Below are 15,268 nucleotides of genomic sequence, written 5' to 3'. Positions count from 1 at the left end.
GCTTTTACTGGGGTCTTTCAAGTATGCCCAGTAAGCTAGTGGAAATGTACAGCGCAGCTGGAAGCATTGTCTGGTGCCAACTTTGAAACATTGTTGTATTTCATTGCTATAAAACATTGATAATGCTGAGTCATGAAGGCAGGGATTTCCAAGTCTCAGGGTTCAGTAGCAGGCCACAGCAGGGTAATTTTCCACTGGCCTGTTACCTGCAGTATCATTCTTGAGCCTCCAAATATCTTACAGGGCATGGAAAAAGGCAAATTCAGCATCTTTTCATGGTCTTTCTTGTAGTACTCTGATTCTTGCACAAGTACTTTACATAGTTGCATGCAGAGAAGCTTCATGTAGTTGCTGAAGCAAGATATGTTGAGGGTTCTTCCCAAGTTCTACTACTCACCAGCTGTGTGCCTCATGCAATTCATTAATTGTCTTTGCCTCAGTTTTCCTTAGTCTTTTCCTATAAAGCCACTGTAAGAATTCATGAGTTCATATATAGCCATCTTCGGTGCTATTGATTCCAAGACTCTCTAAGGTATACACACCCATAGATGCTCAAGCCCCTTATAGAAAATGGCCTAGCTTCTATATGCTGTTATGTATATCTTCCTCATCTATAGATTTATTATAATGCCTAATAGCATGCAAATGTTATAGCTCTGTATTGTTTTGGGAATGATGACAAAAATATCTGTACAGATTAAGTACAGATGCATTGTTTTTCTGAGTATTTCTTATCTGTGTTGGAGAATCTACAGATGTGCAATCCATGGGTTTGGAGGGCCTGTGTGTATATGAGGCTCATAGAACAGCACTATTGACACATAACAGAATGGTATAGATATTCATTAACATCTTTGTTTATAATCTTTCTCTAGCAGGATTTTGTTGAGCAAGATTGGTGGTTCTCTACCCTCAAAACCCTGCAATATAGGTCATCAATCTTGGCCACAAGTAATGAAAACTGAACTCTGACTAGCTTTGGCCAAAATGGAAATTCAAGGGTAAGTTAGCTTCTGGTATGTCTTCATTATGGTATCTAACATTAGCTACCAGGCAGTAATATCCTTGGGAACAGAGCAATTTCATCTAGGAATTTGATAAAGAATTATGTCTGACTTGACTTCATTTAATATAAATTTTGTGGGGAAAGCACTTCCAAATGTTGATTTCTATTTGAAAAGTTAAAACAAGTTCTCTTCTGATATTCTTTCATAATTTCTTCAATCAAGCAACAAATATTTGTTAAGAACTGAGTATGTGAGTCCCTGGAACATAAGAGATGGCATTTACAAAACAAACAAAAGCCCTGGCCTTACAGAATACTTGTTAGAGTGCCATTAGGAGAGAGACTCAGTGACACTAATAAGTAGATGACAGAATGTTTTAAAAGGAGAGCATGGCTGTGGATAAGTGCTAGCATCTATTCTATGCTGAAGTAAACATTATAAAAATTGTTCATGGCATAGAGTAGATAAGAGGGGGCATTTTATAGACTGAAAACCAGCTTACTATTCATAAATGGAATGAGAAACATGCAGTCAAATGTAAGATTTGCCAGGGCTCTTGAAATTTTCTGCATTCTGCACAATTGCTCTTATGAGTTCTATTTTTGAGGATACAGATTACTCTAAGTTTTTATATTTAAATATATGGCTAAGAGAGGTGTTTTGTGTCCCAGTGAGTACATGAGTATGTAGTTGGAAGTCTTCCTGTGTCCTGCCTGGTCCCTGCAGTCAGGATGAATCTCTCTCACCTACATCCTGCAGCCACTTTGTCCCAAATAAACACACAGAGGCTTATATTATTTTCAAACTTAGGCTTCTCGTTAGCTAGCTGTTATATCTTAAATTAACCCATTTCTCTAAATCTTTACTTTGCCATATGGCTTGTGGCTTACCAGTACTTTTACATCTTGCTTCTCTAGGATGTGGCTAGCAGTGTCTGCCCCACTCTCCTTTCTTCTCCCACTATCTCTCTTAGGTTTTTCTGCCTGGCTCCATTATGCCCTGCCATAGGCCAATGCAGCTTTATTTATCAACCAATCAGAGCAACACATGTTCACAGCATACAGAAAGACATCCCACAGCACTTCACCTTTTCTGTCTAATCAAAAAGGAAGGTTTTAACTTTAACATAGTAAAATTACATAAAACAAAACAGTTATCAAGCAAGAATTACAGTTAAAATATCTAGTCTTTGTATTTGGCAAAATTAAATAAAATATTGCATCTATCCTATAATTGTAAGTCTAAAGTTTCATATCTAATTTATCTTTTATCATGACTAAGGAAAACTATAATTATAACTATCTAGTCTTCAACTATATCAAAGACCTCAGAAGGATATAATATTACTTAAGTAAACAGGAAGAACATTGTAAGTAACTTCCAAAAATCTAGAATGGCAGAGAGAGCTGGCTGCCTGGACAGTCATCCAAAGTTCTTCTATAATGTTGGGGCATCCATCTTCAGCCAGTAGGCCTAGAGTTTTTTAGTCACTTCTTCCTGTGTCCTGTAGAATATTTGGCAGTCTCCTGTGGTGATATTTTAATTGTGCTGAAATGTAATTTTATTTGTATGTTAATAAAGTTTGCCTGGATATCAGAGGTCATTAGTGAGCCAGGAACAGAAGTCAGGCAGTGGTAGCCCACATCCTTGACCCGATCACATGGCAGGCAGAGTCTCTGTGTGGTCAAGGACACAGCCAAGCTGATGGCCCTTGAATCTTTAATCCCAGTACCAACCATAGAGACCAGGAGGTCTATATAGACAGGCAGTGGTAAGGAAATGGGCTTAGTGCCAATGAGAAGGCAGAACAGGAAAGCAATAAAACACAAAACACACAGGAAGAAGGTCTCTCTCTTTCCCAGGGGAAGGACAACAGCAAGTGGTAAGCTAAAGGGAGTCATGGCTCTTGCTCTGATCTCTTAGGCTTTAACTCTGTATTTGGCTCTGTGTTTCTTATTTAATAAGATTGTTTAGAAATTCATCTACAGTCTCATCTGTGAAGTAAGTACCTGAAGGACCATTTTGCCTTGTTTTGGCAAAATTAGTGGACATTTTCCTCTGGGTCCTGCATGTCCAGTTTATACAACATATTATCAGAAGTCCAGGCAAGAGCAGTTTCTTGCCCAAATGGCTATTTTTGCCAAGAAGAAGATAAACATATAGAGTGTCTTTAATGCCCTTCTTTTTCTTTGAAGTAAATTGGTGCTTCCAGGAGGAGACATGTCTCACTATTCAGAAAAACTAAGTTTTTACAACATTTTAATTGCCATATTCTGTAGGTCTTTGAAGTATTTGAAGACTACCTACCTAATTGAATTATATCTAAGTATACCTACAAAACTAAAATGACTATAAGTATGATTATCATGGATGACTAATTATTAATCTGTATTTCTTAATTATACATTACAATTTCAAATGAGATGCACAAACATACCTTAAACAAGAGTAGAAATACACATACAGTATAACAAAATTAACTTTAAATCTGTATTTAACTAAAATTCATAGCTATGTAAAACATTATAAACAGGTTGTTACTCTTTATCCTATCATATCTAAAATATCCCCTTATCTTCTTAAGTAAGAGATTGCATTTACAATCAAAACCCTTTAAATAAAATAAACACTTATAAACAATATTTTGCGAATTTGGGCATAGCTTCTCATACTACTTCCTGCTGATTGAGGGTGCTGATAGTCTTATGGGGACACAAAGAAAATTTTAGGATTATGGTCAAGTCCTGACTGGAGTAGTCGGTGATGCTGTATTCTCTGAGCCAGTTGCCTTGAAGCTGTTCTGGATGTTAGATCATCTGGAGGCTTTTAGGGGTGGTCTTGGCTGATCAAATCATATTAGCCTGGAAGAAATCTCAGGGTCGTGGCTTTGTGCCCCACGTTGGGCACCAGATAAAGTAACAATTAACAAGGCAATTCCATGTAGTTTATCTGATAGTTGAAAGGTTTATTTTGGGACGACTTACAATCAGTAAAGGGATCGGTTACAGGATCCAGGAGAGGTGAGGTGCAGGTTCTCTAGAGAACTCTGACTTGGTCTGCAATCCAACATCCAGGATCACAAGGTAGCCAAGAGAGTCAGCACATATGCATCTCCCATCTTAAGGATTCCAAGAGGCCATGCCCCAGGGGCAGGTCATAGGCAGGTGTAGCAGTTACCTGCTGCTTTACTAGTGGTAGTGCTTCATGGTCAAAGCTGGAACAGCCACCCACTACATGAGTATGGTGCTCACTTGTTATGTGGTGTGTGTGTATGTGTGTGTGTTCATTGTATTTGCTAGCGAGAAGCTGCACTCTTAATTCAACAAGAATTGTTACAGAAAGATAATTCATATGAAAATGAAGCAGAGAAAAGTTTATAAGTCTAGCACTGGAGATAAAATGCAAAATGTCAGCTAGCTCCTGTGTAAGCAAGCACCCTCTCAGCCAGGCGTGATGGTGTATGCCTTTAATCCCAGCATATGAGAGGCAAAGGCAGGTGGATCTATAGATAAAAAGCACCATTTCTTATACCAGCAGGGAGTTTCAGCTCCTGCATCACCTCCAGGTAATATGGTGTGTGTAATTACTAATTTTATTGCTTGAGGTTCAGTCCATCCAGCTACTATGACAACATGGGCATAAACCCGAACATGCCCACTATCTTTGTCTATTTTATAATAAAAGATCTGAGGCTAGGTACAGATTTAGAGGTAGAAAGTTTCCACTACTTCCCAATGTTTCTATACCTAGATCAAGCTTTTAGCAATAGATCTAGTCTTCAACTATATCAAAGACCTCAGAAGGATATAATATTACTTAAGTAAACAGGAAGAACATTGTAAGTAACTTCCAAAAATCTAGAATGGCAGAGACAGCTGGCTGCCTGGACAGTCATCCAAAGTTCTTCTATAATGTTGGGGCATCCATCTTCAGCCAGTAGGCCTAGAGTTTTTTAGTCACTTCTTCCTGTGTCCTGTAGAATATTTGGCAGTCTCCTGTGGTGATATTGGAGGAAAGTCATATCTTACCCTATCTAGATGGCTGTGTGGACAGGTGAGGTCAAAGTTCCTTTGTGAAGAGTTCTCTCTCTTAATCTGTCTATCTTTCTTGTTGCCTTCTTGTTCAAGCATGTTCATAACAATAATTAGAAGACAGTGGAATATGTAGGCATACATGCTTGGCATCTCTTGTGAGTGCTGCAATGTGATACATCCAGCATGTGCAATGCTCTGGATGAAGTTGTGATGACTAATTTTGGTCATCATTGACATACTTGGAAAGAAGGAACTTCAGTTGAATAATTGTCATTATTGATTGCCCTTTGGGGATATCTGTAGGCCATTTTCGTAATTGCTATTTGATATAGGAGGCCTTAGCCCACTGTGGATAGTACCATCTCTAGGCAGGAGGATCAGTGCTGTATGAGAAAGGTGGTTGAATATAAGCTTTGGAACCAGGCAGTAAGCAGTGATTCTCCATGGTTTCTGCTTCAGTCAGGTCTCCAGGTTCATCCTTGGCTTCCTTAAATGATGGACTAGAATATGTAAGATGAAATATACCCTTTCTTTCTCAAGTTGTTTTTGGTCATGATGTCTGTCACAGCAACAGGAAAGTAAACTAAGATGAAAGGCAACCTTAACAATCTTATACATTTGTTCTTCTTGTGTAACCAGTGGTGGGGGTTGGTGGTCACTTAGCTAGAACCTAAGAAATCTTGTACAACTTTGTATTTATACTTAAAACACATGATTGACAGATGGGAGTCCTACAAGGAGAAGCCAGTGAATAGAACAAAATCATGGAGTCACACAAAAATAAATTTGATCCTATCTAGTTAGTGAGCTGCCTCATCTTAATCTTTCCTTCTGCATGGTGAGAACAATGAGACTTGTCTTAAAGGACAATTGCAATGTGATTGAATAATTTTACATATAAAAATTCAGACATAGCCATGTACAATTGATAGATTGCACGGGCTGTTATAGCAACAGTAATAATAAATGGCATCATCAGGGTTGAACTTGGGAGTACTAGTCAATAAAGATACTCATGTGTTCCTGCTGGTTACCTTGTGAGATACAGATGCTAGTTTCATGGAATTATGACATCACTCAAGGTATCATCTGCTATGTAATGAGGACAACAATGAATAATGAGAGGGATACCAGATTTAGAATCACCGAGACTGAATTGAAGTGCCAGCCAATTCTGCTACAGATTAATTTTTTTAACCCTAAGCAATCAGGCTGTGTCTTCAAAATTGTGATATTATAAGCTCACACATAAAAATGAATATTCAGAGTGTAGTTTTCACATGAGAAGAACAACATTCTGGGTACTACCTCTTATCCTATCATCACCAGCATACTTGAAGACACCAGGGGTCCTTGTCTATTTCATGTTTCACTCTCCTCATACCATATAAAAATTTAATTTATTCTTTATAAGTAAGATTCTTAATTTCTCTAATTCCTCATACTTTAGTTGAGAATATGAATGAAACTGGTATGTGGACAGCACTATGCAAATGGCCATGGCTGCAATTTCCTTGTTTTAAAATTGCAATAATTATGTTGTTACAGACTAGGTCTGAAGTTCATTTACTGCTGTTTTGTTTTTGTTTTCTTTTTTTTTTTAATAGCAATATACCCCAATGTTACCAACAAAGTGCATTTTCTATTCCTGCTCTGTCTCTCATTGTTAGGGTGATGACTCCTTTAAATTTCATCTAGTTTGTTATTGAAGAGACACTAGGCCATTCAAATATGTGACTCTGACAGGTGTTGCCCTTCTTCCTCCTCCCCCATTCTCTCTGCCTTGCTGAAAACCATTAGATTACATCCCTAAAGCTAACAACCAAGGTCTATTTCTCTATTTGCTTATTTTCTTATGCCAGAATCATTCATCAGAATGACTACCAAAGTCCAACAATCAAAAGCCCCCTTTGGTTCACCTAATTAACATGCCTAATTAAAGTTAAACACCTCATCCTAACACAGGACCCCTCTTTATCTTTATAAATTGCCATTTGCCATGTACCACTTCTTTTCTCTATTCAGAGGCAGTCCTTTGTCCCTCCAGGACAAGTACTTGGAAGAGATATTTCCTTTGTCCTTTTCTCCTTTTCCCTGTCCCCTATCTCCTTTACCACCATATCCCGCCCATTCTGACACAGATCTCCCCTTTTCCATCTCATAGAAATTACATCCAGACGGTCATTTGCTGCAATCTTCTGCCAGAAACAGTCACTTTAACTTTTCTTCCCTGCTTACAAAAGGTTCTCTCTGTGAAAACAGGTGTTTCTTGTTGTTTGTGTTTAATCCAGGGTTCTGGAGGAAGCCCCCCTACTGTTTAAAAGCTCTCCTTCAGTTATGATTAACAAACTAGTTATGTCAGACTTCTTTTGTGTCTGATATTAGTTAGGAATCATTGTGTTTATCTTGGTGTACAGGCTGTCAGCTATACCAATGCACTTAGAGGCATTTGCTGCCATGAGGGGTAGGGGTTCCCATAGTGGGTATTTCTCCTGCTGTTTCCCTGATCATGAAACATACTTTTACTTTATAATGAATATGTTTTTGATGAGAATGGAGTTTTGAAGGACAGTGCTTTCCTGAAGCAACTCTTCACTGTGTGGGACCTGGCAGTATAAGGGCAAAACCTCCACAGAGCATTCTCTCATAAAGAAGGATGGATACTCAGATGCTTAGAGACAACAGAAGACATGAGTGGTCAGTGACTGATTCATGGAAGAAGTAAACTCAAGTCAGGTTATGAAGGGACAGTAGGTATTTGGTAGGATAAGATGGCTGGGAGGGATACAGGAGGTTGAGGGGACATTGATAGAAATTTGTACACATGCAGGATGACAGTGGACACTTCCCTAAGTCTTATCCACTTTCTTTGTGCTGAGACTTCCTGTATATTCTTTCTCAGCTCATTTTATGTTAATTCACACTCTCCAGAAGCCCTCAGGATTTGCCCCTTTTCACATCTACAACAATCATTCTCACTTAGCTGCTTTCCTGTAAGCATAAGAATAGTTTAATAACCTGGGGTTCTACTTGTCTTGGACTGTACATACACCTTCCTAGTAATGCTCTTGGCATCCTTAACTCTACATTTTCTATGCTGTTGTGTGACACTACTCCTTGAGAGATGTGAAGAAATTCCCAGTTAAGGAAATTCAGGACAGACCAAAGTAAGGATACCACCAAATTACAACTTGGTGAGCCAATGGGTTTTACTGGGGCTACTTTCAAAAATATGGGCAAGATGTTATTAACAGGAGCAGAAATTACTCAAAAGATAGTTGCATCACCAAAGTCCACTCTAGCATGTGTTGTCATCCATTATAGACTTAACACATTAGCAGATTAGTTGTATGCTAGAAGCTCAAAGAAGCTGGAAAACTGGAACACACTATACAACCTGCAGGCAGCTAAACAGATTGAAGAGAAAGTCTCCTTTCCAGGTAGCTAATTTGGTCTGAACCTCTTTCAGGTAACTCAGCAGGTCTGAGAGCTTCTCTTATGAATCCTAAACTGCTATTATGTACTTGGGGAGGGAGAGACCTAGTGAATCTCATCAGTTTCAGGTCCTTCCTGAAGCTACTTTGAGTTGTTCACTCCCTGAGCTTAAGGGGTTTCCATGCAGGATGGAACGTTTCATATCTCCTTAAAACAGTGGTTCTCAACCTGTGGGTTGCAACTCCTTTGGTGTTGAAGGATTCTTTCACAAGGGTCACATGTCAGATAGAGCCTGGATATCAGATATTTACATTACATTTCATAACAGAAGCAAAATTACAGTTATGAAGTAGCAATGGAATAATTTTATGGTTAGAGGTTACCACAATATGAGGAATTGTTTTAATGGGTCACAGAGTTAGGAAGGTGAGAACCACTGCCTTAGATTATCCTATTGTTTCACTTCCCTGCAAACATTTTGCCTTAAAATATCCTGTTGTGTCAACTCTCATTTAACATCTGTGTGTTAATGAGTTTCCCTCCAAGATGAAAGGCTTTAATTTTGGGAGAAATTGCCACTCAACACTTGCTTATAGTACCACTCTCCAAACAATACACCTAACCACCTAGGACCTGTATTGAGTTGCATGCACACTTCTCTATGAGTGGTAGAATATGTTCCTTTTCCCAGTAATGATCATCAAGCATAGACAGATTCTGTTCAATCATACTCTAGTTGTGTCTGAGTACAAGGGTAGCAGTGGTAGATTTCATGGGGTAGGCTTTGCTGATACAGCTTGGACTGGTTCTGGAACATGCCTGATAAGGCAAACTGTGCCCTTTAAGTGAACTTTTAGAGAACATACCCTACTTATCACCACATGCTTATGTATAATGAAGTATGAATATGATTAAAATCAAATGCATTATAGGAACAGACACATATAGTGTTCTAAGTGTTACAGCTCTGAGGGGAAAGGTTTCCCCAGTGCAAAATGTTACAGATCTGAAGGGAAAGGTATCCTGGCAGTTGGGACCCAAGGAATACTACAAAATTACACTGTACAATAGACCCCACACAAGAGATTTATTGAAAAAGATATGAGAATGGCTGCCTCTGCTAAGTAGAGAAGCACCAAAGAACTGAGCAGGAGGCAGGCTTTATATATGGTTTCTTGGTGGTAAAGTTTTCCAGGGTGGAGATTTCCAGGGTAAGTATTGGAGGGACTTCAAGGCAAGCTCAGGGATTGGTGGGATTTTGAGCTCAGCACTTGGTGGGTTTTTAAAATCTGGAAGTGAGCTGACATTTTCCCCTATATATGTAACCTAAGTGTGTCAATAAAAACACAGAGCCACCTGGGCAGAATAGTAGAGATGACCCTGTTGGCAGGGTGTGGGTGAGCCAGTGAGGGCATGAGTGTGAGAGAGCTGGCCCCACTTCTTGTCTGTCATGTGGTAGCATGGGCAAGAAAGAGATGCTTTCACACCTCTCCTTGCCCCTTGCCACCTGTAGAAGGTAGGAGATCTGGTCTTAGATAATAGGAGAGTTGTCTCTGCCCCTTACTAGATGCAGCACTCGGGAGAGTGGTCCCTGCAATTCACCTGGGAAGCACAGCAGAGCTGGTCCTGGTGGAGTGGGTGTGGATGAGCAGTCCCTGAGGACATGAAAGCTGGAGAACTGGACCCTTTCTTTGCTGCCTACTGCATTAGGTGAGCTCATTGGGGCAGTGCTAGAGAGCTCTCTCTGGTGTTGAGGATGCTGGAGGACTGGCAGGCTGACCAACTCAGCTACCACCTAGGTCCAGATGCAGGGCTATGAGTTGGCTCACCTTAACATCAACCCCATCTATGAATTGCTGGAGCAAGTGAAAGGGCTGGTAGAGAAGATCCAAAGCTACAGAATCTCTATGACACAGGGCAACAATAGGATATTCAAGAGGGGTCTCAGTGAGGATCCAATATTTATAGTGTAGTAGAAGACAGAGGCCTTGAATGAGACCGGTGACTCATTGCAACGAACACTTGCAAGTAAAGATATATGTACTAACGGGTATACTGTGTTACTCACTGTGACACACTACAGCCTTGATGATAAGATTTTTTAAAAAATTTTATTTTATTTTGAGGGCTTGCAAGGACAGAGAGCAGTTACGAAGAAACAGTGAGATGAGTGGGATTGGGGTACATGATGTGAAATCCACAAATTAAATCAATAAAAAATAAAAAAAGGAGGAAAGGAAAACATGAAAAAAGACTGTTTCATAATAAAAGTTGATTTAAATTTATTAATATGCCCACCTATGAAAAACAACTCAAATCATATATTTGATATTAAATAGATTACTACATTTTAAACATTTTATATTAACATCTAAGTGGATATGCTAATACAAAAAATACAGAACCACTCAAACTACACACCTAAGTAACTAAACTCCTTTTGTGGACCCCATAAAAGAAGCTTCAGGCTATACCTGAGGCCCTCGAGTACACTGTCACCCATGTAGCCTGCTGTCACTCTTCAGAGCGCATTTCTCTCTGATCTGTGCTTTTACTTCATTCTAAATGAGTTCCTATTACTTTTTAAACATGTGTATGTCTTTCTTTCAGTTCCTTGAAGAAGAGTCCATGAACCTAGAAAATCTTGACTAGACCCTGATCACCAGTAACACTATTCTGGAGTCGTCATAACTATCTTGTTCTAATCCCTACTTGCCTCCCTCTGACCTATGCTCATCATCCAGAGTGAACTTCTGTACAAGTAATATGAGGACTTTACTACTAAGCCCTTCAATGCTTCCCTGTGGTTTTGAACATGAGCTCTAGCCACTGTGCCAGTGTCTTGAGAACCTTATTGCAACAACATCTGCCCACCTGTCTTCCTGTCCCTCATGCCTCTTCTCCATGTCTATGCACAGCCAGCAATAAGACTGATATTTTCCCCTGGCTTCTTCCTAGATGTTCTCTTTGTCTTCAGGCTTCTACCATGTAGAACGTGTCAAGTCTCTAAAGATTTTGCTGCTCATTCCTTTTGAGGGACCTTAGCACATGCTGTTTAGCCAATTAATGCATTTAGCTTGATTAATTATTATTTTCCCCAATTGAGATCTTGTTGGTCCTTCAGTACTTAAAGATTTCTTCTCTTAGTACACCCCATTTTTCTCTTTATAGAACTAGTCACATTTTGTAAATTAAAATCTATATTTTATGCCTTTCACCGCACTCTAAGCTCCAAGAAGGTAAGAACTTGATTTTATTCCACATTCTAAACTTAGTGTCTGTCACTGTGAATGGTAGGTCCCTTTTCCCACTGAAATTTTTTCTGTATATATTTTCTTTCTTCCTTTTTCTGCTTTGATTGACACATCATAATTGTATGTATTTATGCAGTACAATATGATGCTGTGATTCATCAAATCATGTTAATTAACATATCTATCTCTTTAACATTTATCATTTTGTGTGGCAATGTCTTAGGCTTTCTATTGCTATGAAGAGACACCATGACCATGACAACTCTTATAAAAGAAAGCATTTAATTGGGGCTGGCTTAAAGGTTTAGAGGTTTAGTTTATTATCATCATGGTAGGAAGCATGGTACAGAAGAAGTAGCTGAGAGTTCTATATGTGGATCAGCAGGCAGCAGGATAGAGAGTGACACTGGGCCTGTTTTGGAATTTGAAACCTCAAAGCCCACCCCAGTGACACACTTCCTCTAACAAGGCCACATTTACTCTGACAAGGACACAACTCCTAATAGTGCCACTCCCTGTGTGCCTATGGGGGCCATTTTCATTCAATTCACCACAGGTGGGAACATTCAAAATCCTCTCTTCTGGTTATTTTGAAATATATAATACATTATTGTTATCCATCTTTCATTCATTATTGCATCTTTCTATGCAGATCACCAGAATGTATTCTTCTTTCTCACCTCCACTCATTCATACCCTCCTAGACTCTTATAACCGCCCTCCCCACTTTTTTGTTTTGCAAATCAAAATTTATGTATAACTTTCTCATTTTCTCCCCCAATTTTTTATTTTTGAATAAACAAAGACTAAGTTTCCCCAAACACAGCTGGAGAGTTTTTTTCTTTTCCATAATTGTGACACTACCAAGTTTTGACCCAAGTAATCAGTTTCAGTCAATGTGGGGGGGTTAACCCCATCCTGTGGATTATTTTTCTGTTTTATCTTACATACCAGTCACAGCAATATGTCCAGTTTAGAGAATGCTAATATAAACCTTGCCCATGTCACTCAGCCCATCTCTTTTACTCAGACAGTTTCCCAGCAGCTCCTTCATTGAGACACAATCTTCCGTCTCCAGCTCAAACTGTTCCACAGCCCTGCGTCCTGACAGATGGCTCTCCACCATCCCATTTGTGACACTCTCCAGAACACCTCTGATGGCTTAAGGCTTTCCAGGCACACTGAAGACGATAAACAAGCCCAAACAGTCCTCTCCCACCAAGTTACAGAACTCTGCCAGCTTATCAAACCTGCCTTTTTTCCAAGACTCTTCTCGCCTTGACACACAGGACTTGGGGTCCCTCAGAGGAAGAGGAGAAGCCATCCTCAAGGTCTGCACTGCCACCTGAAGCCGTATTTGCTTCTCAGGTCCCCAGAAGGTCCAAATCCAGTCTGCTCCAAACAGCAAGGCCTGGTGCTTGGTCATCTTGGTGGTGGTGAGCCACTCATCAGCCCCTCTTTCCTGGCAGAAAGCGATGAAGTGGATGAGGAAGATTTCGCTCAGTGTACTTGCTGCAAGGCCGAGTCTGCTCAGTGGATACTCAAACCCCAGGTACTCCTTCACCTTCTGTGCTGCGTGGGCAACAGCTGCACTGACCACCTCACACATGGCGAGAACCTCCTGGCTGTCCTTTGGAGCAGCCACTGCTGTGAGACCTTTTGCCCCATGTCGCCCTGCACCAGTAGATGCTCCTCTTAGCCATCAGACATGTGATTGTCGCCGGGAATTGCTTCTTTTTCAGAGGGGATATCCTTCATCGAAGCCAAGTCTGTTAAGACTGTCACCAGCTTCCTAATGTCACAGCTTCTTTGGCGTGGCTAGCCAACAGACCTGGTTGGACAAACATGTGAGGGAGGGCTTCCTGTTTGTCAACTGGGTGTGTGGTGCTCAAACAGATTCCTGCTGCCTGTCAAGTGACAGAGGACAATTTCACACAGAACACCTGTTCTTCTCCAGGTTATGGACAAGCTACTTCTGATCTTTGATAAACTCTTCCTAGATGTGGTTCCTTTGTCCAGAAAACAGTATGTGAGTGTGCAGGCTGGAGTTGTGCAGCCTTTTACTCCACACAGTGTCTCCAAGTTTGCAAGTCACTTCTGCCTGACTTCATCCCCCAAGTATGTTTCTCATGTTTCCTTTTATACATACTTAAGGAGAGATCTCAGTTTGTTTGTGATTCATGCTGTGAACTCAACTCAAACAAACATATGCAAGTTTACATACAAGAGCCTGTTTTTCTACCAGAAACCAAGCCTTTGTTATTCTGAACAAATAACATCAAATAATGACAATTTAAAACACAAGGCAATTATCAATTGACTTTATGTCCTTTCATAAAGTAATGCCAACAGTGCATAATACTTTTGTAAATAAAATATATAATCAAAAGTTTTTAACTTTATCACATATCATCAGTTGTTACATTGTCCTTAATAAAGAATATTTGGCATCTGTTAACAGTCTGCTCATATTTTCAACCAGATTCTAATATCAAATTGAGCTTTTCAAATGGTGATATTTATTCATATTTAACTAAAACCCCAATACATGAAGAAGCTAATATAGTCATCAAATCATGAATGGGAGCATTCAAAGGACTCACTGTTAGAAGTAAAGAACAGTAGCCAGGTGGTGGTGACGCATACCTTTAATCCCAGCACTCAGGAGGCAGAGGCAGGTGAATCTCTCTGAGTTCAAGGCCAGCCTGGTCTATAGAGGGTGTTCCAGGACAGGCTCCAAAGCTACACAGAGAAATCCGCTTGACCTCCCTCCGCCATCCCAGCATCTACTTCACTCAGTCAGTGTCTGTATTCTCACCTTGCTCCCAGGGGCCCTCACAGAAGCTTCCAGCCACTCCTCCAGCCCTAGTAATGGGATGGCGGCCTCCAGACTCCAGCTCTTCCAACCCCCCCCCACTTTTATAGGTTCACTCGTGCGTGCGTGCGTGCGTGCGTGCGTGCGTGCGTGTGTGTGTGTGTGTGTGTGTGTGTGTGTGTGTAAGTGGCTTATTTCATTTAACACAACATTTTCCAGACTCATCCATAAGGTCACAAATGATGGAATTTCATCCTTTTGAAGTTAAGATGGCTATTATCCAAAACCAAAAGATAACGAATGGTGGTGTGACTGTGGTGAGAAGGGAACTGACACATTGTTGGTGGGAAAACATTTACATATAGGCTATAACAATCCAGGAATATTTGTATTAGTGTTCTGTTCATGCATAACTAATATCTTAAGGTTTCTTTTCCCATGATAAAACACCATGGTCAAGAGAAATTTGGAGGGGAAAGGGTTTATTTCATTTATACTTCACTGGCCACATTCTGTCACTGTGGGATGCCAGGACAGAAACTCAAGGCAGGAACATGAAGGCAGAGGCTACTTACTGGCTTGCTCCTCTTGGCTTGCTTAGTTTGTTTTCTAATACACACCAGGACCACATGCCTAGTAGAAGCAGTATTCATAATGAACTGAGCTCTTCCACATCAATCTTTATTCAAGATAATTTTATTTTCTTTATCTAAACTCCACGGG

General features: G+C 40.1%; 1 long non-coding RNA gene and 1 pseudogene across 2 annotated transcripts in view; one reads left to right on the top strand and one right to left on the bottom strand.

The window, feature by feature from the left end:
- LOC114710599 overlaps window positions 1-15,268 on the top strand; it is a 155,104-nt gene that overhangs the window by 93,170 nt on the left and 46,666 nt on the right. Inside the window, exons 3-4 of one of the 2 annotated variants that reach the window (XR_005091655.1) lie at window positions 876-1,001; window positions 10,044-12,016. The exons of the other annotated variant lie outside the window; for it this stretch is intronic. This is a non-coding gene — a long non-coding RNA (uncharacterized LOC114710599). Of the gene's footprint in view, window positions 1-875; window positions 1,002-10,043; window positions 12,017-15,268 lie in introns of those variants that run through there. 2 annotated transcript variants of the gene reach the window in all.
- LOC114710597 lies at window positions 12,659-14,309 on the bottom strand (annotated as a pseudogene).

This window comes from Peromyscus leucopus, chromosome 5 (assembly GCF_004664715.2).
Source record: "Peromyscus leucopus breed LL Stock chromosome 5, UCI_PerLeu_2.1, whole genome shotgun sequence".
Classification (NCBI taxonomy): Eukaryota; Metazoa; Chordata; class Mammalia; order Rodentia; family Cricetidae; genus Peromyscus; species Peromyscus leucopus.
Note: the sequence above shows the minus strand (reverse complement) of the source record. Positions and strands in the feature narration are given on the sequence as shown.